Here is a 26,768-nt window from a genome sequence, read left to right on the forward strand (position 1 = left end):
GCGACAGGATAAGATTGACCAAAATCATGACAAATATTGCTATCGACAAGACCTAATTTGAAAGCGATAAAAATGAGGAATGCAGAAGGACTCAATGCTCACAAACAATAAAGACCAAGTGCGCAACATAGAAGAAATGTTAATGCAATTCAAGAACCCTAAAATAAGGCAATGCGTAAATGTTAAAGTATGATTCCGCAAGCGTTGACCATTTTTAGGTGTCTACATTTTGCCCCTCTTTGAGACAATGTGATTTTAAGCGTTGTTTCAAAGAACAATAATGAAAATGCCCCAGACAATGACAATGATACATGCATGCCCCCTCGAGGAATTGGCCAAAAACATGCAGAAAAGAGGCCAATTGATCGATAAAAATGATAGGATCGAATAGACTGACAATCAAAGATCGGATGCATGAAGGACAAGCAATTAACGACACAAAAGACCATGACCAACATAAGATGGAGAGGGTGTACGTTGATCTATGCACTGACAAAGATCTATAAATGAGGCAAAGAGAGTGAAAATTGCTCATTTGCACTAGCCAAAGAGGAGAATTTGTTGCTCTAGAAAAGGACACTTGTAGAAAGATGGTGAACATTCCAATGGCAGATCACCTTGGAGAACGTGTACGCATGTATAGACGACCGGACGATGCAGGAGCAATGGTATGTATCTCAAAAACCCATGTTTTCAATTTTATGAATTTGACTTGCTTGCGGGACATTGCGGGGCCCATAGGGGATGCAGAAACTGATTTCTACACTTGTGTAGGGCAAATTCTGCGCTTGTGTGATGTCTTCTACACTTGTGTAGGGAGACATAGGCACAGGACATGTGACACAGGTGCAGGACTCATCTCACAAGCGCAATTATGCAATGGAAACCCTAATTTTGGTCAAAATAGCATGCAAATGAGCCAGAAAGGGGGGATAAGGGTAGGATAGGTCAGAATAGATGAAAAACACCCTGATTTAGACATGAAATGAGGAAATGCAACCTGTAGGAGCAAACCCTAAAACTGACAAAATATGCCCCAATTGTGATGCAGAGTCGACAGTATCCATTGATCACACGGGAGAACCGACCAGACTGCTTCATGTTACGACATAGACTCAGGAGCACGGACTAAGATACATTAGCAAGACTTGGGATATACTATGTCACATTCATGGCCAAGATTAGGGCAAACATAGGACTGCTTACCGCATTGGCAGAGCGATGGCATTCAGAGACCTCCTCATTCCATCTGGCGACTGGAGAGGTGATGGTGACACTGGAGGATGTATGGCGTATCCTTTGCATTCTGATTCATGGAGAGATGGTAGAGTATGACCCAGTGATAGGGAGAGATGCATTGTGCAGATTATTTGAGTGTGACACAGATGATTTGGATATCATGGAGAGAGAGATTGGCTGGGAGACCATGGCGTCAGAGTATGATTGACAATATGTGGTGATAGCCGTGGTGATAGCATGCTTACTAGCAGGAGACAGACGAGGACATGGATTCCCTATTGGATGGGGAAGAGTGCTAGAGTGGATGGTGACAGAGGGGATGATGTACGCATGGGGACCATGTGTACTGGCTATGCTGTATTTTCAGTTGCATCAGATAGCATATCAGGGAGTGCAGACTTTGAGCTGTGGAGTCACACTGTTACAGGTATGGGCATTTAAGCACATAGCCATATGTTGACCAATTGTAGAGAGACAGGTATTACCACATCGACCATATGTGTACTTCTATGGGGGAGCACTGAGATAGGGTCCTTTTGGATACATATTATATTGGCGACACGAGCTAGATAGACTGAGAGAGTTCACATGGAGGCCATATCATGATTGTCTAGGATGGTCAGATGATAGGGATGAGCTACCATATTGTAGACAGGAGAGGTACCTGATTGGGTGACCAGTGAATCACCAGAGAGTGATTGAGTTGTACCTGCCAGAGAGAGTCAGACAACAGTTTGGAGAGAGGCAGGATGTACCTAGGAGGACTGCACACTTTGCCCTATCTCATAGAGAGATGAGTCAGTGGGGGAGTATGATTCAGCCACACATAGCATATACTGACTTCACACAGCTACAGCAGAGACAGTGGGATTGGAGATCAGATGTGGTGGACGCTGGGATGACAGAGGAGTATGAGAGATGGTTTGCATGACGACGGCTAGTGCCATTGATAGATCCGGATATTCCAGTACCTAGGTGACAGGAGGACTTCCCACTCATTGGAGAGGAGGAGGGAGAGGATGAGGATGAGGAGGATGAGGGTGGTGATGAGGATGAGGGGGATGATGAGGACAGAGATGAGGATGGGGATGATGAGGATGAGCCAGATTCAGGCAAGCATGAGGCATTGCAGGATATACCCATAGAGTCGGAGACAGCTAGGACAGAGGAGATGGAGATGTGCAGGGCTACCATAGCGAGTCAGTAGGATCACATTGCGACTTTAGAGAGAGAGCATGAGCAGTTTAGAGTGGAAATAGCCAAACTCACAGTCGCTCGAGACACAGCAATAGCTCAGGCACAGCGAGAAGAACAGGGAGTCACTGAGTATATTGGGTCGATTCAGGATGCTAGTGCACGGGAGATGGCACAGATGTTGGTAGAGACTGGAGAGGAGATACGCTATTGGAGGACGCTATATGAGAGCGCAGTTCCACTAGAGTAGAGAGCAGCTTCATATCGGGCACACTCTTAGAGGTCATTGAGCAGCATGGGGGTGAGTGGACCTATGAGACCACCACAGCCAGGACCAGGAGGGACATCATCCACAAGACATGGCAGGGATGAGGAGGACAGAGGGAGCACCCAGTGACAGAGGCACGTGCTCCTTAGGACAGATAGTGGACATCATATAGTTTGACATTTTGTGGTCAGCTTGTAGGCCATACTTAGGACAGACAGTCCAATTTTGTACTCCGATATTATGTTGATATATGATATGATATGCGTCGATATGATGGGATGCAATGTGTTATGACTGATGTTATTTTCCATGTATGGATGACTTATGCACTGTTGATGTACCATTGTGGAACATGTATGGATATATATATTTTTTATGTGTTTTTGATGCATTGATAATATGAAATGGATAAAATGCTTGCTATGATGCTTGATATAATGCGAATGTACTAACCAAATAGATGCAAGATGTAGCATATCGGAGCACTAGACCGAACTGACTATCCGAAGGGATGGAAGAACTGTTAGTAAGAAGAAATGAAACAAAGGACAGTTAGAGACGAAGAAAAACTTGCTTTTGGTGATGCACTTTGTAGGTGAGAACCTTTATTTTAATGTAGCAAAATGGATGCGTAGCATCATGGCATTGAAGGCCAGAGCTGAAATGCAACCCTTTTTGCAAAAGACAGACACATCGTAGACAAACAACAATCACAACCAAAAGAAAAGGACCATGAACCATCCCGGTCACTCTAAATCACTCAGTGACATCATTGAGCAATATAGGAACATGATCGAAGATAAATCCATAAATGATAAGACTCACCAATTCCAACAAGTCAAACAAACATCTTGATCTTCATTGTCAAAAGTTGAAAGTGTTGATAGGACGATCATGTTGTCTGGTTTTAGGACATGCGGTACCCCGTCTAAGATAGGACATAGTCAGGTTTCGAGTATACCACAACCTATATAAGACCCATGATAGTAGAGACAAGGACAAATGATTTTGAGGTTGATTGATATGACAATGTTGATTAGTTTAAATGTCTGGTTTGATGGAAAAAGTTCATCTGTTAACGCATGATTTCATTAAAGCGCAGTGTGTGATTGCGTGTCGTTGGAGGTATGCTCAGCGATCTGTCTATGCACAAAGGGGATTTTTTTATTGCAAAATGCGTGTTTTTGGATTTTAATGTTTTGAAATTTTTTTTGTGTTCATTTTTTTCAGGACTTTATTTGATTTTTTTGGATTATTTCAGGACATTTTTCAATTTTTTGGATTATTTCAGGACATTTTTCAATTTTTTAAGAGATTTTTTTTTTTTTTTCAGGACATTTTTCGATGTTTAAGAGATGTTTTTAGGACTTTTTTAGATTTTTAAGAGATTTTTTCAGGACATTTTTAGATTTTTAAGAGATTTTTTCAGGACATTTTTAGATTTTTAAGAGATTTTTTCAGGACATTTTTAGATTTTTAAGAGATTTTTTAAGGACATTTTTAGATGCAAAAGGTTCCAGTGATTGATCATGACAAGGGGAACACACCCAATGCGCATCAAAAAGACATACCTAGACCGGGACCAAAACATATGTACAAGAAACCGGAGTATGCAAGACAATGATGTTGACCAATAACAAGCCTAGAATAGAACATTGGGTCAAGACGAAGATAGACATGATAAACCGGCCAAGAAAAAGCATAGCTAGAGGTCATGACAGATGATGGAGCAATAATCTCATTACTCATGGCGCCTGATTGCTAGGTTTTCACCATGGTATGTGCCCAAAGTGCCTGTTTGCTAGGTTTTCACTAGAGGGCGAAGCATTTTTCTTTACTCTGTTGCTCTTTTTTCACTTTTTTTTCTGTATTTTTTTTTTTTTTGCTTTTTTCAATTTTTTGTATTTTTTCAGGATCATACTTGAAGAAGTGCCGATAGAAACTTATGCCTAGTACTTGCGAAGGTGCATGCTATTTATAGGATCGAACAAAGGTTCACCTTCTGGGGTGGCAAGCTGATATGCCCCCGAGCCATATGCTGCAGTTACTATGAAAGGCCCAACCCAATTAGGTTCAAACTTGCCTTTGAGGATGTCAGTAGACTGTGCATTCTTGGGATTTGCCTTTAAAACCAGATCTCCCACTTCAAAGTGTCTCCCTTTGACCTTCTTATTATAAGAGTGACGAAGACGGTTTTGATATGCTTGCAAATGTGTTAGGGCTATCTGACGTTTCTCATCTAACATCTCAAGTTGATGCAACCGAGAGACTCTATGTGTCTCATCATCAATCAGATGTTGCAAGGAAACACGCAAGGAAGGAATCTCCACTTCCAAAGGTAAAATGGCTTCCGCACCATACACCAAGGAATAAGGTGTTGCGCCAGTAGGTGTGTGGATAGAAGTACGATAGGCCCATAGTGCTGGATTCAACTGTACATGCCAATCTCGACTAGCGTCATTGACAACCTTCTTCAGGATCTTGATAATGGTTTTATTTGATGCTTCAGCTTGACCATTACCCTGTGGATAGTATGGACTGGAGAAACGGTGTTGGATATGAAACTTTTCACAGAGTTCCTTGACATCTTTATTCTTGAAGGGATGACCATTATCTGTGTCTATGGCAAGGGGAACCCCATATCGGCATATGATATAATTTAGCAAGAATTTTGAAATTTGGACACCAGTGATATAGGTCATGGGGATAGCCTCGATCCATTTTGTAAAATACTCTGTGGCTATAATGATGAACTTGTGTCCATTTGCAGATGTTGGGTGAATCTTGCCAATAAGATCCAATCCCCATTGAGAAAAGGGCCACGGAGATATGACAGAATGAAGCTCTTGGGCTGGTGCATGAATATAGTTTCCATGGATCTAGCATTTGTAGCACTTCTTAACAAAATCGTGAACATCTTTTTCTAGAGTGGGCCAATAATACCCAGCATGAAACAACTTTTTGGCTAAGCTTAGACCGTTGAAATGGCCCCCACATATACCATCATGAACCTCGTGTAAAGCCGTTTGTGCTTCGTCATAATCCAAACACCTGAGGAGGGTATGGTCAAAGGAATGATGGTAAAGGGTGTCGGTGATGATGACATATTTGGCTATCTGATATTTGCAAAGGCCCTTTGTGATATTTGTAAAGTTGGATGTACTTCACAATTTTTTTTGTACAACATTGTTTGGCTTGATTCCAAGAAATGTTTCAGATGCAGTGTGTGGTCTTAGTTGCTGATTTTAATTTAAAAACATCCTTTACATTGGGTGATACTCTAGAATTAGAGTGCCAAATTTTTTTGAATCTCCTCCTTCACATTGTCAGTCAACTTTCTATCAACATGTGGAAGCCTCCCACCAAAAGCCCATATATCATGTTGAAGTGGATCGTCAAGTCTTTGTCTTCATGCAAGTGCTCTATCCAAATTTTTATGGTTTATGTTCAAATCAACACAAGTTTGTGTCATTTGGTGAACCTTCCTTAATTGATGGCTTACTAAGGAGGTTGTTATCACTCTTTGAGTGACTCTCTTATGTATTTCCTTGGTAATATTTCCAATAGTATTGAGAGCATCAAATAGATTTTTGGCAATAATAAAATTTCTCTCCATCTTCTTGTTCATACAAATCTTCAATTTGTTTAGAAATGGTCTCATCTTTATCATCTTTAGCAATTGAACTAAAAGTTGGCATTTCTCGGTCAATGTCTTATTGCTGAAATTTTGATCGAAAAGTTGTGTAGCCCACAATCAAATGGTTCTTGTTGACCTCTTTCCTTCAAGATTCGCAATAATGTTCTCATCAATTTCAAGTAATGATTTTAGGGTTCTTGAAGGTCTTGGATTTGGAATTTTTCTTTCATCCATGAGAGGGTTTTCATTTCTTAAGTAATTAGGTGTTACATATTGTTCACTTGGTTGAGTAATTCCACCTTCAATGCTAAAGCTTTCCACATTTTCACCTCCAATGTCAAAATTTTCCACATGTTCACCTCCTATTTCAAAATTTTCTACATTTTCACCTCCAATGTCAAAAAATTTCATATTTACACCAAAATTATGGACACCACCATTGTAAACTCCCAAATTTTCACTTTCCATTCTCACATCATGTTGAGCATTTTCATTATCACTTTCAACATTTTCAACATTTTCACTTTCAAAATCTACATTTTCATTTTCAATAACTTGTTCAACATTTTCAAATTCAATTTCCTCTTCACTTGAAGTAACATTAACCATATATAACATACCTCATCTTCTCCTCCTATGACCTTCTCTATCCCTTTCTCTATACACTTCAATTTGGTCATTTGAAAGATTTCTTTTGCATTTAGACTTCTGACGACTACAATTCCCCATTTACCTCCACAAAGATGCTCCTGAATGATTGACAATGTAAGATTTCACTTTAAGAATCTCTCAAAAGCACAAATTTGTCTAAACCTATTTGAAAAATCATGATTGTCGACAGAAACCAAAATGTGAAGAATGTGGGCCGTTGGAATCCAAATGGCCCACAAAGGCTCTTTTTTATTTATAGGAATAGGATTATTTGATTTTAATACATAAATTTGGGGTCCCAAAAATAATTCTCGTTGCTGCCTTTTTTTACTGTTGCCACATTAATGGTAGTGGTAGATTTTGGATATCCGATTATATCAAATATTGGATTTCAGTAATCATATTTGAGAAAGAGAGATTAGGGGAGGGGGAGAGAGAGAGATTAAGGGAGAGAGGGGGGAGGGAGTAGGGGGAGACAGATTAGGGAACACAAATAGAGAGAGATTAGGGGAGAGAGGGGAGAGTGGGTAGGGGGGAGAGAGAGAGAGAGAGAGAGAGAGAGAGAGAGAGAGAGAGAGAGAGAGAAATATTAGGGGAGAGGGAGAGAGAGAGAGAGAGAGAGAGAGAGAGAGAGAGAGAGAGAGAGAGAGAGAGAGAGATTGGGGGGTGAGATTAGGGGAGAGAGGGGGAGTGGGTAGGGGAGAGAGAGAGAGAGAGGGGGGAGAGAGAAATATTAGGGGAGAGGGAGAGAGATAGAGAGAGAGAGATTGGGGGAGAGAGAGATTAGGGGAGATCGAGAGAGAGAGAGAGAGAGAGAGAGAGAGAGAGATTAGTGGAGGGGGAGAGAGATATTAGGGGAGAGAGGGGGGAGGGGTAGGGGAGAGAGATTAGGGGAATGAGAGAGAGATTTGGGGAGAGAGAGAGATTGGAGGAGAGAGAGACTAGGGGAGATGAAGAGAGATATTAGGGGAAAGGGGGAGAGAGAAAGATTAGGGGAGAGGGGGAGAGAGAGAGATTAGGGGAGATGGGGGAGGGGGCCAGGGGAGAGAGATTAGGGGGAGGGAGAGAGAGATTAGGGGAAAAGGGGAGAGAGATAAAAAGATTGGTGGAGAGGGGGAGAGAGAGAGAGAGATTAGGGGAGAGGGGTCATATGACCCCTTAGGACCCATAACGACCCAATATCATGTCATAAGGGGTCATATTGTGTCCTAAGGGGTCATATGGTGTCTTAAGGGGTCATATGACACAATATGACCCATAACAACATAATTTGGTGTTGTAAGGGGTCATATATTATCTTAAGGGGACATAGGACCCAATATGACCCCTTAGGACACCATATGACCCATGACAACCCAATATGGTGTCATAAGGGGTCATATGTTATCGTTAGGGGTCATATGGTATACCATGACCCCTTAGGACACCATATGACCCCTAACGTCACCATATGGTGTCATAGTGTGTCATAAGGTGACAAGATGAACCATTATTACAATATAAAAAGAAGTGCCAATATTGCTTACAAATATTTGACACCTAAGGGGTCATATGGTGTCCTAAGGGGTCATATGACAGAGTATAGTCTCGTAAAATGTCATATTGTGTCCTAAGGGGTCATATGGTGTCTTAAGGGGTCATATGACACAATATGACCCCTTAGGACACAATATGACCCACAACAACACAATTTGGTGTCATAAGGGGTAATATAATGTCCTAAGGGGTCATAGGACACCCATTAAGACACCATAGGACCCATAATGACCCAATATGGTGTCATAAGGGCTCATATGTTGTTCTTAGGGGTCATTTGGTATTGCATGACCCCTTAGGACACCGTATGACCCCTAACGATAACATATGGTGTCATAAGGGGTCATATGACCCATAACAACACTATATAGTAATGTAAAGGGTCATATTGTGTCATAAGGGGTCATATGGTGTCTTAAGGGGTCATATGACACAATATGAGGTCATATGACACAATATGACCCCTTAGGACATAATATAACCCATAACGAAACAATTTGGTATCGTAAGGGGTCATAGGACACAATATGACCCCTTAGGACACCATATGACCCATAACAATCAAATATGGTGTTCTAAGGGGTCATATTGTGTCCTATGACCCCTTAGAACACCATATGACCCCTAACGACACCAAATTATGTTGTTATGGGTCATATTGTGTCATATGATCACTTTTAGACACCATGTGACCCCTTAGGACACAATACGACCCTTTAAAACACTATACGGTGTGGTTATGGGTCATATGATCCCTTATGATCCCTTATGACACCATATGATGTTGTTAGGGGTCATATGGTGTCCTAATAGGGTCATGGGATACCATATGACCCCTAAGAGCAACATATGACACCATATTGGGTCGTTATGGGTCCTATGGTGTCTAAGGGGTCATATTGTGTCCTATGATCCCTTAAGACACCATATTACCCCTTACGACACCAAATTATGTTGTTATGGGTCATATTGTGTTCTAAGGGGTCATATTGTGTCATATGACCCCTTAAGACACCATATGACCCCTTAGGACACCACAGGACCCATAATGACTCAATATGGTGTCATAAGGGGTCATATGGTATCCCATTACCCCTAACGACATTATATGGTGTCATAAGGGGTCATATGACCCATAACAACACTGTATAGTGTTGTAAAGGGTCATATTGTGTCCTATGGGGTCATATGGTGTCTTAAGGGGTCATATGACACAATATGACCCCTTAGGACACAATATGACCCATAATGACACAATTTGGTGTCATAATGAGTCATATGGTGTCCTAAGGGGTCATAGGACACAATATGACCCCTTAGGACACCATAGGACCCATAATGACCCAATATGTTGTCATAAGGGGTCATATGTTGTCCTTAGGGGTCATATGGTATCCCATGACCCCTTAGGACATTATATGACCCCTAACCATCATAAGGGTTCATAAGGGGTCATATGACCCATAACAACACTATATAGTGTTGTAAAGGGTCATATTGTGTCCTAAGGGGTCATATGGTGTCTTAAAGGGGTCAAATAACACAATATGACCCCTTAGGACACAATATGACCCATAACGACACAATTTGGTCTCGTAAGGGGTCATATGGTATCTTAAGGGGTCATAGGACACAATATGACCCCTTAGGACACTATAGGACCCATAACGACCCAATATGGTGTCATAAGGGGTCATATGTTGTCCTTAGGGGTCATGTGGTATCCCATGACTCCTTAGGACATCATATGACCCATAAAGACACCATACGGTGTCATAATGGGTCATAGTGTGTCATAAGGTGGCAAGATGAACCATTATTACAATATAAAAAGGAGTGCCAATATTTATTACAAAAAAATGACACCTAAGGGGTCATATGGTGTCCTAAGGGGTCATAGGACACAATATGACCCCTTCTCCCCCCTCTCTATATCTCTCTCTCCCTTTCCCCTCCCTCTCTCTCTCCCCCCTCCTCTGCTCTCCCCACTCTCCCCTAATCTCTCTATCTCTCCCTCTCCTCTAATCTCTCTATATTCCCCCCTCTCTCTCTCCCCTAATCTATCTCTCTCCCCTAATCTCTCCCTCCCTCACTCTCCCCCAATCTCTCTATCTCTCTCCATCTCTCTCTCCCTTTCCCCTCCCCATCTCTCTCTCTCTCTTTCTCTCCCCTAATATCTTCCTCTCTCTCTATCTCATATGACCCTTTATGACACTATAATGTGTCATATGACCCCTTAGGTGTCAAATATTTATAAGTAATATTGACACTTATTTTTTATATTGTAATTGTGTGCGGGAAATGAGGGTGACATAAACATGAAAGTCAGTTTCAAAGTGTCCACACACCAATGAGACTCTTGGTGCAAGTTAGAGGAGCTATCTAAGATAACTCAACTTCCCAAGGGGTGTCCCATTGTTCTCTATCTCGTAGGATTCCTAGGGTCTCACTCTTGCTCTCAGATCATTGTCCAAAGTGGCTTAGGAATGACAACTCCAAGTACGAGTGTTGTTTGTTTATAAGCATGAATGCATTCCTATAACATGTATTATATTGAAACTAGAATAATTTAAACTAGTATGCATATGATGCTATGATGAAGATTAGTAATCATATCCTAACAAGATATACTAGTGTAACATGGATATGCTATGATATTGAAAATGCTTCTAAATGCTTAATGTGATTTAACAAAGAGAGGCTAGATGCTTAGTAAAATGATTATAAGCTTGATGCATAAAAACTTCTATTCACTATTAAAATGACTATAAGTTAGATGCATAAAACTTGGATATGAAATGAGAGGATGAGCGCTCTTTTTATAAGAAAAATAGGGCAATGGATGGTCAAGATTGAGCAATCTTAACAAGGGCTAGGATTGAAAGTTAATAAATCCATGTTCACAATTCTCACCAATGAAATGGTGACAATTGTCAACAAGAGGTTGCTTGAGAGGAGATGTAAGAAGCATTAAATGCTTGAGAAGACATAAAGGTTACCTTAGGAGGTAAGGGTTAAGGTTAGGTTAGGGTCATCCATTGGATAAAGCTTTTATCCAAGGGGTAAAATTTAATGCAAGGGTTAAAGGGATAACCAAGGTTAAAGCCATGAATGCTTGATGAGACCCTTGGGTTGGATAAAGGTAGAGTTAGATACAAAGTATCTAACCATGAAGGGATGGGTGAGTTAACCATTAATGATTTGGAAGACTTTGGGGAAAAATTTGTAAGAGTCTTTCCAAATTTGGGGGAACTCAACAAGTTAGTTTGTTGAGGACACAAAGCCTTTATTGTTTTTAGAAGACTTTGTTCCAAATTTGAGAAGTGACCTCCTCAAATTTAGGAAAAGGATATGATTAGAGGGATTACGCTAATTGGAAGGGTTTAGAAGAAATTAGAAAGGGGGTTTAGGAGGCAATGGGAGATGTAGGAAAATGCAAGTGGGATATTTTAAATAAATAAATTAGATTTATTTACTTGCAAGGATCAATTTAATTAAATGTAAATTTAATTAAAAAAGGAGAAAGGGGAATTAATTAAATAAAGTGATTTATTTAATTAAAGGCTAGGAAAGGTTTAGGTTAACTAAATTAAATAAAGTTAAGTAATTTATTTAATTAAATAGATGAATGTGAATAAATTAATTAAATAGAATTTAATTAATAAGGGGAATGAAGTTAAAATGAATATTAAATATTTACTTAGGAAAGTGGTTAGATTTATATGTCTACATTTTGCCCCTCTTTGAAGTGACGTGTGTGCACATGTTGATTCAAAGAAAATTTACCGGATATGACGTCTGTGTCGAAATGTCGATATGATGCCCCAAATTTGATGAACGATATTGATGATGCCCCCTCGAGAGATGAATCAAGGATTTTTGAAAAATTTGCCGATGAGCGTTTTTTAGATTGATTGCAATATGAGAATATTGACTATCTTGAATGTATATTGATTGATTCATCTCCTGATAATGATGTTGATAAGGTTAAAAATGAAAAAGTGAGGAAAAGTCATGCCCCACTTATTAACCTTGTTGACTTTTACCCTATTAAAAGGTAAAAAGTGATTTGATTCTTATCATTTGCACATTTGTCTCCTTGTGATTGTGATAGATGAGCTCTGATGATAATGCCAATTCCATATGCTTTGTCGATATTGGAGGCCCGCCGCATGTGGCCCACCTGTAAGTGGTCCAAATATTTCCACTTTTTGGATTGATTTTGCCTGTTTTGATCACATTTATAATTTTTTGGTTTAAAATTTTCCGTTTTAGCATGTAGATTGATTTCCATAGCGCATACGATAGAGAAGTTAGCATGTAGGGTAAACCTAGGTAGGTTAGTGTCTGAGTAGCCTTCTGCAATGTGTTAATAGGTTAGGTTAGCATGTCGCATGTTTTAGTGCATAAGGTCCGCAAGAGGGTGTGTGGGGTAGATAGAGTAGCGTGTTAGGGAATTAGCACATATGGCTAGCAGGGTAGCGCAATGGAGTTGCCAGTTAGTGTGTAGAGTAAATTTTTTAGCGCATTGGAGGAAAATGATATCGCATAAGTAGTAGCTTAGTGCGTAGGATCCCTGGTTTAGCGCGTAGGGTCCAAAATGGGTGAAAAAGATTTGGAAGAGTGCATCGCAAGTCGAGATAGATGGCTTAGGGGTTGATACGTACCTATTGATTAATCTGAGATGGGTCTTGAGCCAATATTTTTCCTGGTGTGATGATGTCTGATTCTAATATGATGATTTGGAGTCTGTTGAAATTGCTGTCGATATGGAGTGCCAAGCTAATTGATTGTTTTGATGAGGATCCTGATTTTGAGTTTGATGTGGTTCTTTGATTTTTGCCTTGTGATATGAATTTGATGTCCGATATGAGTCCTGATTTCTTGATTTCTGATATGATTCCTAATTTGATACTTGCAATATGGATCTTTGATTTTCGATATGGGTCTTTGATGTTGCTTTTGATATGGGTCTTTGATTTTTGATATGGGTCTTTGATGTTGCCTTCAATATGGGTCTTTGATTTTCTATATGGGTTCTTTGATTTTTGATATGGGTTAGATTTTCGATATGGGTTAGATTTTCGATATGGGTCTTGATTTGATGCTGTCGATATGGATCTTTGATGCTTCTTTCGATATGGGTTTTTGATTGATCCTGTGTTCTTGAGATGCTTCGTTGTTTCAAGTTGATTTTGCTTTGATTGGATATATCATATAGATTTGGGAACTAATGATGGACACTTGTTGTTTTGTAGGCAGAGCTTGGCATGCTTTAGTTGCGAGAGCAGTTTCCAAGACCATGGTCATTGATTTCGTACTTATCACAGGCTGATAGAGATTTTGTTAAGAGATGCGGTTTATCATCATTACTAGACATGCCTTGGTATATCATTAACCAAGCTTTGCTGACAACTTTGGAAAAGAGGTGACACAGTGATACAAACACCTTCCACTTGGCTATAGGCAAGATGATAGTCACACCAGAGGACTGTTATCAGATTCTACAGATTACTATGGTTGGGGTCTTGTTGCCATACGAGTAGACTGAGGAGGGTGGGACAAAGGCTCTCCATCGCATTTTCCAGGATGATCAGATCAGTGGATATGAGATCCCCTGGCAGGGGTTCATGGATTTTGATTATGTTCCACTACCATCGGTACTAGCAAGTTTCATTGGTGGTTTTCTATGTCCCAACTGTAGGTCACAGGGACTAGCTGTGGGATGGGGATTGGTGCTGGAGGATATGGTCATGCAGGGATGTAGGTTCGAATGGGGGTCCTGTATGTTAGTCCACCTTTACAGAGACCTTCACTAGGTGATGTATCTAGGATACACTAGTTTATCAGTGAGGGTGACATTGTTACAGGTGTGGTCTTGGGAGCACATTCCTGCAGTGAGGCCACTTGCAGATAGGGATAGGCTAGTTGGTCGAGCATATGCTTATGGATATATAGGTATAGTTGTCCAGTGGAAGTTGGGAAAACTAGAGCATTGGCAAAGGGTATTGGATGACATTGATATAGTCATTTGGAGACCATACATGGATTGTGAGGTGTGGGAAGAGGATAGGGTAGAGATGCCCTATGTTTACATGTCAAGATATCTGATCGGGCAGACACCCTTTATTATTGAGCGATTCTTACACAATCATGTTCAGCGACAGTATGGGATACAAGAGGGGATGCCACATGGAGCTTGTTTATATGCTCATCAGAGACAGGATGTGCCAGAGTGGGGACCCACTTTAGATAGTGTAGCAGTGATGGAGGAGTATATGACGCTGGCAAGATAGGTTTCGGATTATGGGGCTGGGATTGTGGATGTTGGAATGATCAAGGAGTTTGCATCTTACTTCGTGGCACATGCAATGGCACATATATCTGATTTGGCAGAGCTACTTCCCACTTTTGATGATGAAGATGAGTAGCCACAAAGACTAGGGGGAGCTGGACAAAGAGATGAGGAGGGAGATGAGGTAGGAGAGGGAGGCGGAGATGATGGAGGAGGCGATGAAGGTGGATGAGGTGGGAGAGGTGGATTAGATAGAGGGAGAGGAGGAGATAAAGGGAGAGGAGATGGAGGAGGAGGAGATAGAGGAGGTGGTGGATTAGATAGAGGATGAGGGTTGGTTCTTGGTACTAGTGGGGTTGGTAGGGTAGGTGCAGTGCTAGTGGCGGTGGGCGAGATAGAGGATGCTAGGCAACCCACCCAAAGGAGGAGATCTGATGTTCTACCTCCACTGCTGCCTTAGACAGGGACAAATATGGGTGGGACCATGACACAGGTACCCATTCAGATTAGTGTACCCACCCATCGACAGGATTCATAGATTAGAGCCCTACAGGTCACAATGCAGGAGCTATAGGCACAAGTGCTAGCACAACAACACCAGATTATGCAGATTATGGTAGAGCGGGATACAGAGAGAGCGTCGGGGCCAAGTAGAGGATCTTTCTAATAGATTGGACAGAGTGATGACTGGTGCCTTGATGCGGGACACGCTGAGGGAGATACAGTATATGGCTAAGGAGGCTGAGTATTATAGGCGTTTATATGAGGAGGTGGTCCCTAGAGATCACAAAGCTCCTATCTATGTAGCTAGTCGATCTGGTCGTAGTCATATGAGGATAGAGAGAAGAGGTGTTATGGGGCCTGCCTGACATGATCCACCTAGTGGAGATCTAGGGGTTGGGACATCTACTACGAGACTGTCAGCTTCAGGAGATAGTCATACCTTCGAGACCAGTCTCTGTTGTATTTTGATCACTTTGTTGTATTCTGATAGACATGCTATCCCCTGTACATTTTGACCATTTTGGAGATATATATATATATATATATATGGCATTGATTTTCTTTAATCTACATGTGATGTGTTATTGATGATTATTGATGATATGCATTGATTACTTTGATTTATGAGATGTATCTTAAAAATGAGATGTATGGTAATGATAATTATGTGAGATGTAAAATAATATGCAGCTAATGCAAGCTTAAGAATGATATGCAACTAAATGCAATATTAAAATGATATGCAACTAAATGCAAGATTAAAATGATACACAACTAAATGATCACTTTAATTATGTCATTGTCATTCCTGTTTAGTCACTTGTTTGTGCTCTGTTTTTGTTTTTCATCATTGAGATTTTGATATGTTGGAAGTTAATACAAGCATAATGGTATAATTGAACCATAATGACCTGAGTAAAACTTACATGGATGTTTGATATTGTAAGGCAGCACAAGCATCGAGGTATAATTGAACCAGCACGACCTGAGTGTTGCTTGCATAAAACAAACAAGAGTTAACCATTTGTATGTGCAAAGTGGAAAAATGTCTTCAATGATATGTTTCCAATCATGTCTTGAGACACATTTGCACCATATGAGTGATCGTGTCGCAGACAAAAAATCCAAAAATATCAGATTCTTTCGTTTCTTTCTCTAGCTCGATGCATCCTTGAGTAGCTCAGGAGATCTAACGATTCAAAATTCAAAAATAGTCAAAAATTTATGCTAGATGTAAACAAATCATAATTTAGAAAATCATCTATCATGTGTGTGTTAAAGTTGTAGCTAGATAATGGTCTTGTTTTCTAGCCTGATGAGCAATTGTTGACATTGTTTTCTTAGCATGTTGTGATCCTTGTTGTTTGTTGTTAGAATGGTTAACGTAAGAGGAATGCTGCCCCTAGCCATAGATATCTATCGATGCAGATACACATGTTGATCACCAAGCCATGGTGGAATATGATGAACTGATCTTCAGATAATCAAGGATAGTGACTATGCTAAGTATATCCGGTATAATGCTGCATGAATAAGTGTCGGGCGATGGCCATTAGCTGAGACTTAGATGGATCATATATATGAGTACTAATAGATAGAGGAGCTGTTCTCTCACAAATAGCGCCTGTTGCCAAGTTTTCACTACTTGTTTTTACTGCACTTTTTGATTTGTTTTTTATTTTTTTGTATTTTTTTGATTTTTGGTTTTTTTTGTATTTTTTGCTTTTTTTGTGCATTGGACAACTCAAGTGTAGAATTTATTTAGATGGATGATGTTGGTTGGCTCGTAGATCATGTCTCCTTCTGAGGTTGTTAACTAATAAGCACTTGATCTGTAGGCTGATATGATGAAAAAGGGACCCAACCAGTTAGGTTCAAACTTCTCCTTCTTTTCTCGATCCTGTTGATTTCTAGGATTTTCTTTTAGTACAAGATCACCAAATTTGAAAGTCCTAGGGATGACTCTGTGATTGTAGCTTCTACACATTCGCTATTGGTGTTCTTTGAGATGGTCATAGGCATGTTGTTGTTTTTCATCCAGAAGATCTAGTTCATGCAACCTGTTGACTCGATACTCCTCATCTGGTATGAGGCCCTTCAAAGATAATATAAGAGATGGAATTTATACCTCAAGAGGTAAAATTTCTTCTGATCCATACACTAGTAATTATGGTGTAGCTCCTCTAGGTGTTCAAATACTAGTCCTATATGCCCAAAGTACCGGATTGAGTTGCACATGCCAATCCTTACCCGCATTATTTACTATTTTCTTGAGGATTTTCAGAATTGTTTTATTGGATGCTTTTGCTTGACCATTTCCTTGTGGATAGTAAGGTGTGGAGAAGCGATGTTGGATTTTGAATCTTTCACATAGCTCTCGTACGTCTTGATTTTTGAAAGGATGCCCATTGTCGGTGATGATAGAACTGGGAATGGCATATCTTCAAATGAGATAATTGAGAATAAATGAGGTGATTTGTTTGTCAGTTATAGTAGTCATCGGGATTGCTTCAATCCACTTTGTGAAATACTCTGTTGCAGTGATAATGAATTTGTGTCCATTTGAAGAAAAAGGATGAATTTTCCCTGCTAAATCAAGTCCCCATTGACAAAATGGCCAAGATGTGGTAAACGACTATATCTCCTATGCCAGTGCATGAATAAGATTGCCATGAATTTGGCACTTTGGACATTTCTTTGCAAATTGATAGGGCTCTTTCTCCATTGTCGGCTAGTAATATCCCATTCTCAAAAGTTTCTTGGTGAGAGTAGGACCACTTGAATGTGTACCATAGATACCCTCATGAAGCTCATGTAAGGTAGAGTCATATTTGTTACGATCGAGGCAACGAAGAAGAGTACCATCTAGACCTCAATGGTAAAGGGTGTCAATGGTTAAGGTATAATAGGTGGCTTTTTGGATTAAGCTATGTTTTTGGTTACAAGATAGGTTGAATGGTAGGGTATTGTTCTTAAGATAATCATAGATTATCCTATATAGCGGGGAGTTCAAACCGATTAGGGCATAGATCACTTGGGATGCGGAATTGTCATATGTCAGGGAAAACAATTTCTCTACCAGGAACTTGTAACGACTCTGTTTCTCTAGAATTTGTAGTAGTGGCGCAATAGTGGCCATTGCATCAAGTGCTTTGTTGTCCAACCTTGGTATTTGTTTGAAGGTAATGTGTACAAAGTACTGTTTGAAATCATCCACCATTCTCTTGTATGGAAGCAACTTATCATCCTTTGTCTGATATTCATTATTGATCTGATTGATAACTAGTTGGGAATCTCCATAAACTTTCAATTTCATGATTTTCCATTCCACAACCATTTTGATTCCTATCACCAAAGCTTCATACTTAGTGATATTGTTGGTGCATGGAAACATCAGTCTATAAGATCTTGGAATGGTGTGCCCTCTAGGAGTGATGAAAAATATGCCAACATCTGATCCATGTTAGGTATAGGACCCATCAAAGTATAAGGTCCATTGCTTGAGTGTAACAGTAAGGACATCCATGTCTGGAAATTCCACCTGCATTGGTTGTTTATCAGGGAGTGGTGCTTCAGCTAGTTGATCTACACTTGCGTGTCCTTTGATAGCCTATCATTCTGTGTACTGGATATCAAACTCACTAAGAATCATGACCCATTTAGCTAATCGGCCTGTAAGAGTTGCTTTGCTAAGTAAGTACTTGAGAGGATCAATTTTTGCTACTAGCTTGGTTGTATGGGCTAGCATGTAGTGATGAAAATTTTGAGAGGCAAACACTACTGCCAGGCAAGCCTTCTCAATGAATGTATAGTTTATCTCATATCTGTTTAATGTTCTATTGATGTAATATATAGCTCTTTCCTTACCTTCCAGATCCTCTTGTGCTAGCAATGCCCCCAATGATACTTCAATTATTGATATGTAGAGAATGAGTGGCTTTCCTACTATTGGTGGTACCAAAATTGGTGGATTCATTAGACATTGCTTGAGTTTGTAAAATTATTCCATGCACTTGTCTTCCCATATGAAAGCTATATTCTTGCGGAGTAGATGATTACACGAGAGACATTTATCTTCTAGTTGGGCTATAAATCGCCTGATGGATTGTAGTTGTCCTTGTAGAGATTTGAGTTGGCTAATGTTCTTGGGAGGTGGCATCTCCATGATGGCCTGTACCTTTGTTGGTTCCACTTCAATGCCCTTTTCTAACATAATGTAGCCTAATATTTTTCCTGATGTGACTTCGAAGACACACTTCTTAGGGTTTAGTCTGACCTTGAACTATTCTAATCTTTGAAATATTTTATCTAATATGTCCAGATGTTTTGCTTGAGTGAATGATTTAGCCAGTAAATCATCCACATAGTGTTCCATGAAGGTATGCATCATATCGTGGAAGATTGTCATCATGGCTCTTTGATAAGTTGCCCCAACATTCTTCAAGCCAAAAGGCATGATGTTCCAACAATACATTCCCCATGGATAGGTGAATGCAATTTTATCTTGAACTTCTGGGGCAATTTTGATTTGATTATAGCTAGAGAAACTGTCCATTAATGATAACATTGTGTGGCCTGCTGTTAGATCCACAATTATGTCAATGCTTGGCAAAGGAAAGTCATCCTTCGAACATGTTTTGTTGACATCTCTAAAATTTGTGCATATTCTGATGCTTTCATCAAGTTTTGAAACTAGTACAATGTTTGAAATCCATTCAGCATAGTCTATAAATCAAATAAATCTAACATCTAATAACTTATTTAGTTCAACTTTGACCAACAATACCACATGTGGATTCATTTTTCTTAATTCATGTTTGATTGGCTTAGCTTATGGAGAGATGGATAAATGATACATGATCAGGTTTGGATCTATTCCGGGCATATCAACATAAGACCAAGAAAAATTGATTTTCTTTTCCTTGAAGAATTTGATAAAATCTAGTTGCTCTTCTTCTATCAGTGACTCTGCTAGGTGTATGGTTTTGACTATTGCTTCAATATCAATGTTTATTGATTGAGTTGGCTCAATCAATATGGGTGACCTCTCTTGATAATGTTTAGGAAGAGTGTCAAGTCTCCCATCTTTAGGTGCCTCAAAAAGGTTTTCACCTGTAGATGCGTCTTTTATTTTTACTTTTTTTGAGATCTAATACTACCATTGACTAGTTTTCAGCATTAGATCCTTTGTTTCTTTCATTTTTGCAACTGAGAGACTTGGAACTCCCCTGATTGTAGATATCGTTACTTTGTTCATTGGTAGAGCATGTTTCAGGATTGACTGAACATAGATACTAGACAATGGATTCATCATCTGGGAAAATTGGTATATCATGGTGTTCAGGTTCTTTCCAGTCTATGAGATCAGGAAATACGAGTGGTAAGGAGTCATTCGGTGGGTTGAGGTTGGCCACGGTAAGTGTCATGATAGAGATATTGTTATAGTTTGGGATGTTGGTTAGGTCTAGGATGTTATCAAGGTCTTCGATGGTATTATCTTTGATGTAGCCTTGTTCGTATTGTTGCTGCTCATTCTCGCTAGCCTCGTAGATATGTTGTGGTCCAAAATCAAGTGATCGAGTTTCTGAGCCTTGTCCTTCCTGAGAAAGGGATATGTATGAGTAGATGGTGTCCACTTCAATGTCTTCAATGATATCCGAACAACTATCCCATTCATATTCATTAGAGTCCATTTCAGAATCACTATCCTAGGTTCTCTCACTGTAATTGACAGGTATGTTGTATGGAGAGAAAAAAATACTAATGATTGATACCAGTTTAGTAGCTTGCTCTAATTTAGAATCGGAACATGCATGTACTCTTTGTATTTTCTCATAAATTGTTTCTCTTTTGTGAGTGACAATTTCTTTTGGTGATGGTTCTACCTTGGTTTGATCAGGTACTTGCACATGATGCACTTTTTTGTAAGAAGCTTCTTCCCTTTGAATGGCTAGCTCTTTTTGTTGTCTCTTGTGATCTTGATATTCTTGTTCATTCCTTATTGTTCCTACTACTTGGTGTAGTACTTCTTACCATGAGTTTTCATCATATTTCTTCTTTTCTCTCCACTGAGGTTTTTGATAGTTATTTTTCTTTTGTCGAGGTGGTACCTATTGTACATATCCTAGTCTTGTCTTATCTTTTTCAAATTGTGAAGGACGTTGCAGGGGTTCTATAATGCCTTCTTGGCGCTTTCCAATAGGTCCTTTTCCATTGTATCCCATCCGTTGCATGATCTGGAATCCATTTCCATATTGTTTTGTTGGTACAACCATGTCTATGGTAGCAGCTCTGACTTCTTCTTCATCCTTGTCTGTTCAACTAAGGATGTTTTTCTCTTCTAATTCATTAGCTAGTGTGCCCAGCTGGATAAATTTACCATCAAACTTGGTGATGGATTGTGTTGCTTGATGTGTTGATGCAGAAGGTTGTCCATAAAATTTTGGTAGTGTTGGCAATTTTGAGAGACATAAAGGTTCAAAAAACTATTCCCCCATGCCTTGGTCCTTGATTTTCATTTTTTTCTTGAAGTCTATAGATAAAGACTTGAGTTCTTCTTGATGATTGGGTATAGAGGAAGCTTGGGCTTCCTTGTTGTGTGGAACTAGGTTGTCTTGAGCTTCCCCCATAGCATTACAATGCCGGAAAGGGTTATTATCTGCTGATATAGAAATTTCCTACCCATTGTATGGGAATTTGATACATTGATGATATGTTGAAGGTACTACTTGCATTTCATGTATCCAAGGATGACCCAATTGAATATTGTATGTTAAGTCTATATCCAAGACTTGGCACATAGTTTCCTTTTTTATGGGTCCTACTTGAATAGGTAGTATTACTATTCCTTTAGATGACCTTTCTTCATCATCATATGCTTTGATGGTGATATTTTTACTTGGATCAATAGACTTCTCAGAGAAGCCCAATGCACAAATAAGCTTTAAAGTATAGATATTGAGACTAGCTCCTCCATCTATTAACACTCTTTTTACTTGATGTTTATAGACTAAGACTTTGATATGGAGCGGGGTGTTATGCAGATGATTGAAGGAGACATGATGTTCAGAAAAAGATAGGTTATACGGTCCTATTATATGAGCCACCATGGCTTGGAATCGGTTAAGGTCCAGATCTTGAGGAACGTTTGTCTTGATAAGTGCTTGCTCCAATATATCTTTGTATTTTGGAGATAGTTTGAGTAACTCAAGTATGTATATCTAAGCAAGATTCCTTTGCAGTTGATCAACTAAGTTATATTGAGTCTTGGGGAGAGTTGTTGATGTTGATGTGTTCCCTCTCAAGACATATTTTTGACCTCTGGTTGTCACATTGATCGACTCATGTTCTTGTTTGTCCTTTATTTTAATGACATTCACTTGGTTTTAATCTATTGATATGTGATTGATGGTGTTGTCGTATATGTGATTTATACGAGCTCCTCTAGTATCATTTGATGATGACGTTCCTCCCTTGTTGTAATTTGGAAGAGGATTTTTAAAGGCTTCATGGTCACCATTTGTTTTGTGATTATCAATTGTTAAGTCACCTCTATTGATCATGTCTTCGATGATGCTTTTCAGCCTCATGCAATCATTTGTGTGATGTCCTTTATTTCGATAAAAATCATAAAAATGCAAGTCATTCCACCAAGGTGGTTTGATCTGAGGTTCATAGTTACTCGTGGCTGGTAAGGTGATGATCTTGTTTGCCAAGAGTTCTCGAAACACTGATTCTAAGGTTTTCCCTTAGGGTATGTAAATACGTTGAGATGGGAAGGTGTTGGTATTGCCTCTCTAGTTTATATTATTCCCTTGGTAAAAGTTGTTTCCTTTGTTATTGTTGTTGCCTTGGTAGTGTTTGTTGGTGTTTGATGTTGAGGCTCCTTGATTGGTATTTTGCGAATAAGTGTTAGTGTCTTGCTTAACACTTTTCTGATCTTTGTTGGATGGTGGGTTTCCTGATAAAGCCAAAACAGGTTGTTTAGACTTCACATTGTTAGCATCAACTACCCCATAATTAACAACATTTTTGTTCCTTGTCCAAAATCTGGATTTGTCTAAGGTGTTGTTGTTGTTTTGATTGTTAAAGGAATTAGTGTTTGATGAACCAACACCTTCCTTAAATAACTTTAAGCTTCCTTTCTTGACGCGAGCTTTCTCCACTTGGATTCTATTTTCTATTAACTTGGCAAAAGATGGCACACATTGGAGTTTGAGTCGATAACTCATCTCACTATACAGATTATCAATGAAGATTTCCATCTTTTCCTTCTCAGGCACGTCTCGAGGATATCTTGAAACCATGTGTCTCCATCGTTGAAGAAAAATCATGAATGTTTCATTTTTATTTTGTTTAGTGTTACACACATCCAACATGGTGATTGCATGTTGAGTGTTATAGGAGTATTGCATGATAAATTTGTTTACTAACTCATCAAATGATCTGATGGGAGGTGTAAGTTTAGACAACCACTCCATTGTTTTCCCTCCCAAACTTCTTAGGAAAAATCTCATTAAGTATCATCATGGGAAAACTCGAGACTCATGGTACAAAATTCCCGAGCATGACCATGGGGATCACTTTAACCATTGTATTTGTCATACTTTGGTATATCTAAATTTGGGTGAAAAGGTATCATGCTCAATCTCCTGTCAAAAGGATAAGGATAGATTTTGTCCAAACAATATCGCATTGTAGTTCCTTGTTGCATGTCCTGCATTTGTCTTTGCAGTGTTTGGATCTATTGTGTTAGAGCAACCATGGGCCCATTTGTACTTCAAGGAAGAGTTTCTTCTCTTTCACTGAGATTGTCCCGATTGCAGGCATGGTTTTGCTCATGAGTGTTGTCTTGCTCATGTATGTTTTCTAGGTTGTGTGTTTCTTCCTCTCTTTGTTGGTCCTGATAGGCATAATTTCTAGACCTTGTTCTCAAAATTCTTTCGTCCATATTCCTTAAGTTTTCGGTATCAAAATCTTCAAGAAGTTTAACTCCTTTTCTAGTTAGCATGAGTATATATTTTTCTTTGTCTTCCTCAATAAGCCTTTCCATGAGTTTTTGGAAGGTTGTATTCTCTTGGCACTCTTGGAGAAGTTCTTCTGTGATCTCTATTTCACCCATATTGGCATACTCATCAAAAGGAGTGGATAATCTTCTACCCATACTTGATTCCAATTGTGATTCCTTTTGTTTATTTCTTTGAGAGCAGGTGACACCAGACATTTAGTAAAATTCTATTGAAATGAACTCTTCCTCTTCTAATGGAGATCTTGGTGGTGTTGGTGGTTCAGGTTTAGCTTCATTATAAGTGATATAGACTTGTGGGAATAAAGCGGGATTGATCCTTCCTCCATGATTCAAGCGTTGGTTGAATGCCACTTTCTGAATATAAGCTCTACTTCTTAAAGGTTCCTTGTCAAACTCATTTGTTTTTCCTTGGATATACAATCGCATATGATGCAAGAATGCGCAATGTGATGTAAAGAGTTGGTGATTTATGTAGAGAAACTTATTCCTTTTTGCAAGTGCCTTAGAACTATGTTGTTTCTTCTTCAACTTAGTTTTGTGATGAATATTTGTTCTTCTCAAAATATGAGTGGTCATACATGAATGATTAAGGGTTGCTGTTGATGTCGGATTTAGATACTTCATTTGAAAAACTCAAGTTTACTTTATCAAGTAGAGGTTTAGTTTGATTTGACTTCACGACAAAGTGTGTCAAATGATATGGATAAAATTTTCCCGATTTGGAAACTTGATTTGACAACTTAAGATTTAAACTCGGTATGTTATTTTGATAGAAATCCGTTGGATGGTGAAACCTTGATCAATGTTATGATACTGCCTGATTTTGTTGGATGAAGTATTATCTCGAACTAGTTTAAGGTTAAAAAAATTTGCTCTAAGGATGCCTTGTTGATTTTGGAATTTTTTTCTCTAATAATTTGATTCGGATTTTGACTGCTGATTTTGACAAAAGACCTAAAAGGGTACTCAAGAATGTTGATGAAATTTTCCTAAAAGGCCTAATTTTCTCTCTATTTTTCTTGGTTTTTAATATGCGCTAAGATAGAGACTAGATGCACTAACAAATGTTCCAAATGCGCCATAGAAGGTTCTCTATGCGCTAAGCTACCTCTCCTATGCACTAACTCAGATTGTTTAAAACTGACTTGGTTGGAAGAGTTACACGCTAATATGTCCTTGATACACGCTACTGTTTGAGCTGAAAGCACTAAGATATGCCTATGATGCGCTAAGATGATGTTCAAATGTGCTAGGCTAGTGCCAAAAAGCACTACTGAAATTTTTTGCTAGTATGATACTGGTTATGCATTAATATGATTGTTGAAAGCACTATGTTTTTGTTGAAATGTGCCACAGAATGGTTGACACGCGCTAGGAAATTGCTCCTACATGCTAAGCTGCCCTGATTTCTTTGCTTCTACCACTTTTGGATTTTTAACACTTGTATTTTGGATGGATGATTTTCTGAAAAATAATTTGCAAACACGACATGAAAGAGATAATTTTTTTTGCGTATGCTAGACAAGTAGTGTATGTTCTTTGAGGATGTGTTTAAATCCCCAATGTTTTCATTGGTTTAGATAACAAGTAATACAAATAAATTAGACTCTTTATTCAAGGGTCATCAACAACATCATAGCACACTAGTCTCAATACTCCGTCAGCTCAAACAACCTTGTCACCCCCTAGGAGGTGCCTATTTTTTTTGTCTTTTGCCAGAAATTAACTCAAAGTGAATTACTTCACAATTGAGTAGTTCTCTTGGGAGATATATGGTGAGTGATATTGGGGGCAGATTCTTCCCCACCCTTGCACTATGATGTTGAAAATGTTTGGATACTGACTCGGTTCAAATTTTCTAGTGCTAAGGCTCTTAATCACGCTTTCGTTCGGTCTTCAGTGATAAACTCCCTCAAGTGGCTTCCCAACCTTTAGAACAAAGGCTTTACGTATCTCAAAGATACTGAGGGAAGGTTAATCATTGAGAAAAACCATTGAAGAGGACTTTCATTAGCCTCCACATTTGATTATAGTGAGTAGGAACACTTGGCGATAAAGTTGTTTCCCACTTAGGTCATTCTCCTCTCACTAGCCATTAATCGCGCTCTAAGAGCAACTCGGGAGGGCAGACCTGATAAAGGATTTAAATACTTGAAGTAAAGAAATCTTTTAAGAGTGGTTTGGATTTTTGGTCACCCAGTTAAGGGGAGAGCATATACCTTCCACTTTCGAGACAAAGCACATAGGTGTTCTTTTTAATCTTTCAAAGAAATGATTTTCTAACTTCTACTTGGAGATTTTACTCCAAAAAGCATGGTGTTCTTTTTAACTCTTCATAGCAATGATTTTCTATCTAAGAAAGTGAAAGTCCTCGTCAACAAAAGTAAAGTCGATAAGTGAAAATCTCCCTGTTTTT

This window comes from Cryptomeria japonica, chromosome 5, assembly GCF_030272615.1.
Source record: "Cryptomeria japonica chromosome 5, Sugi_1.0, whole genome shotgun sequence".
NCBI classification, from domain to species: domain Eukaryota; kingdom Viridiplantae; phylum Streptophyta; class Pinopsida; order Cupressales; family Cupressaceae; genus Cryptomeria; species Cryptomeria japonica.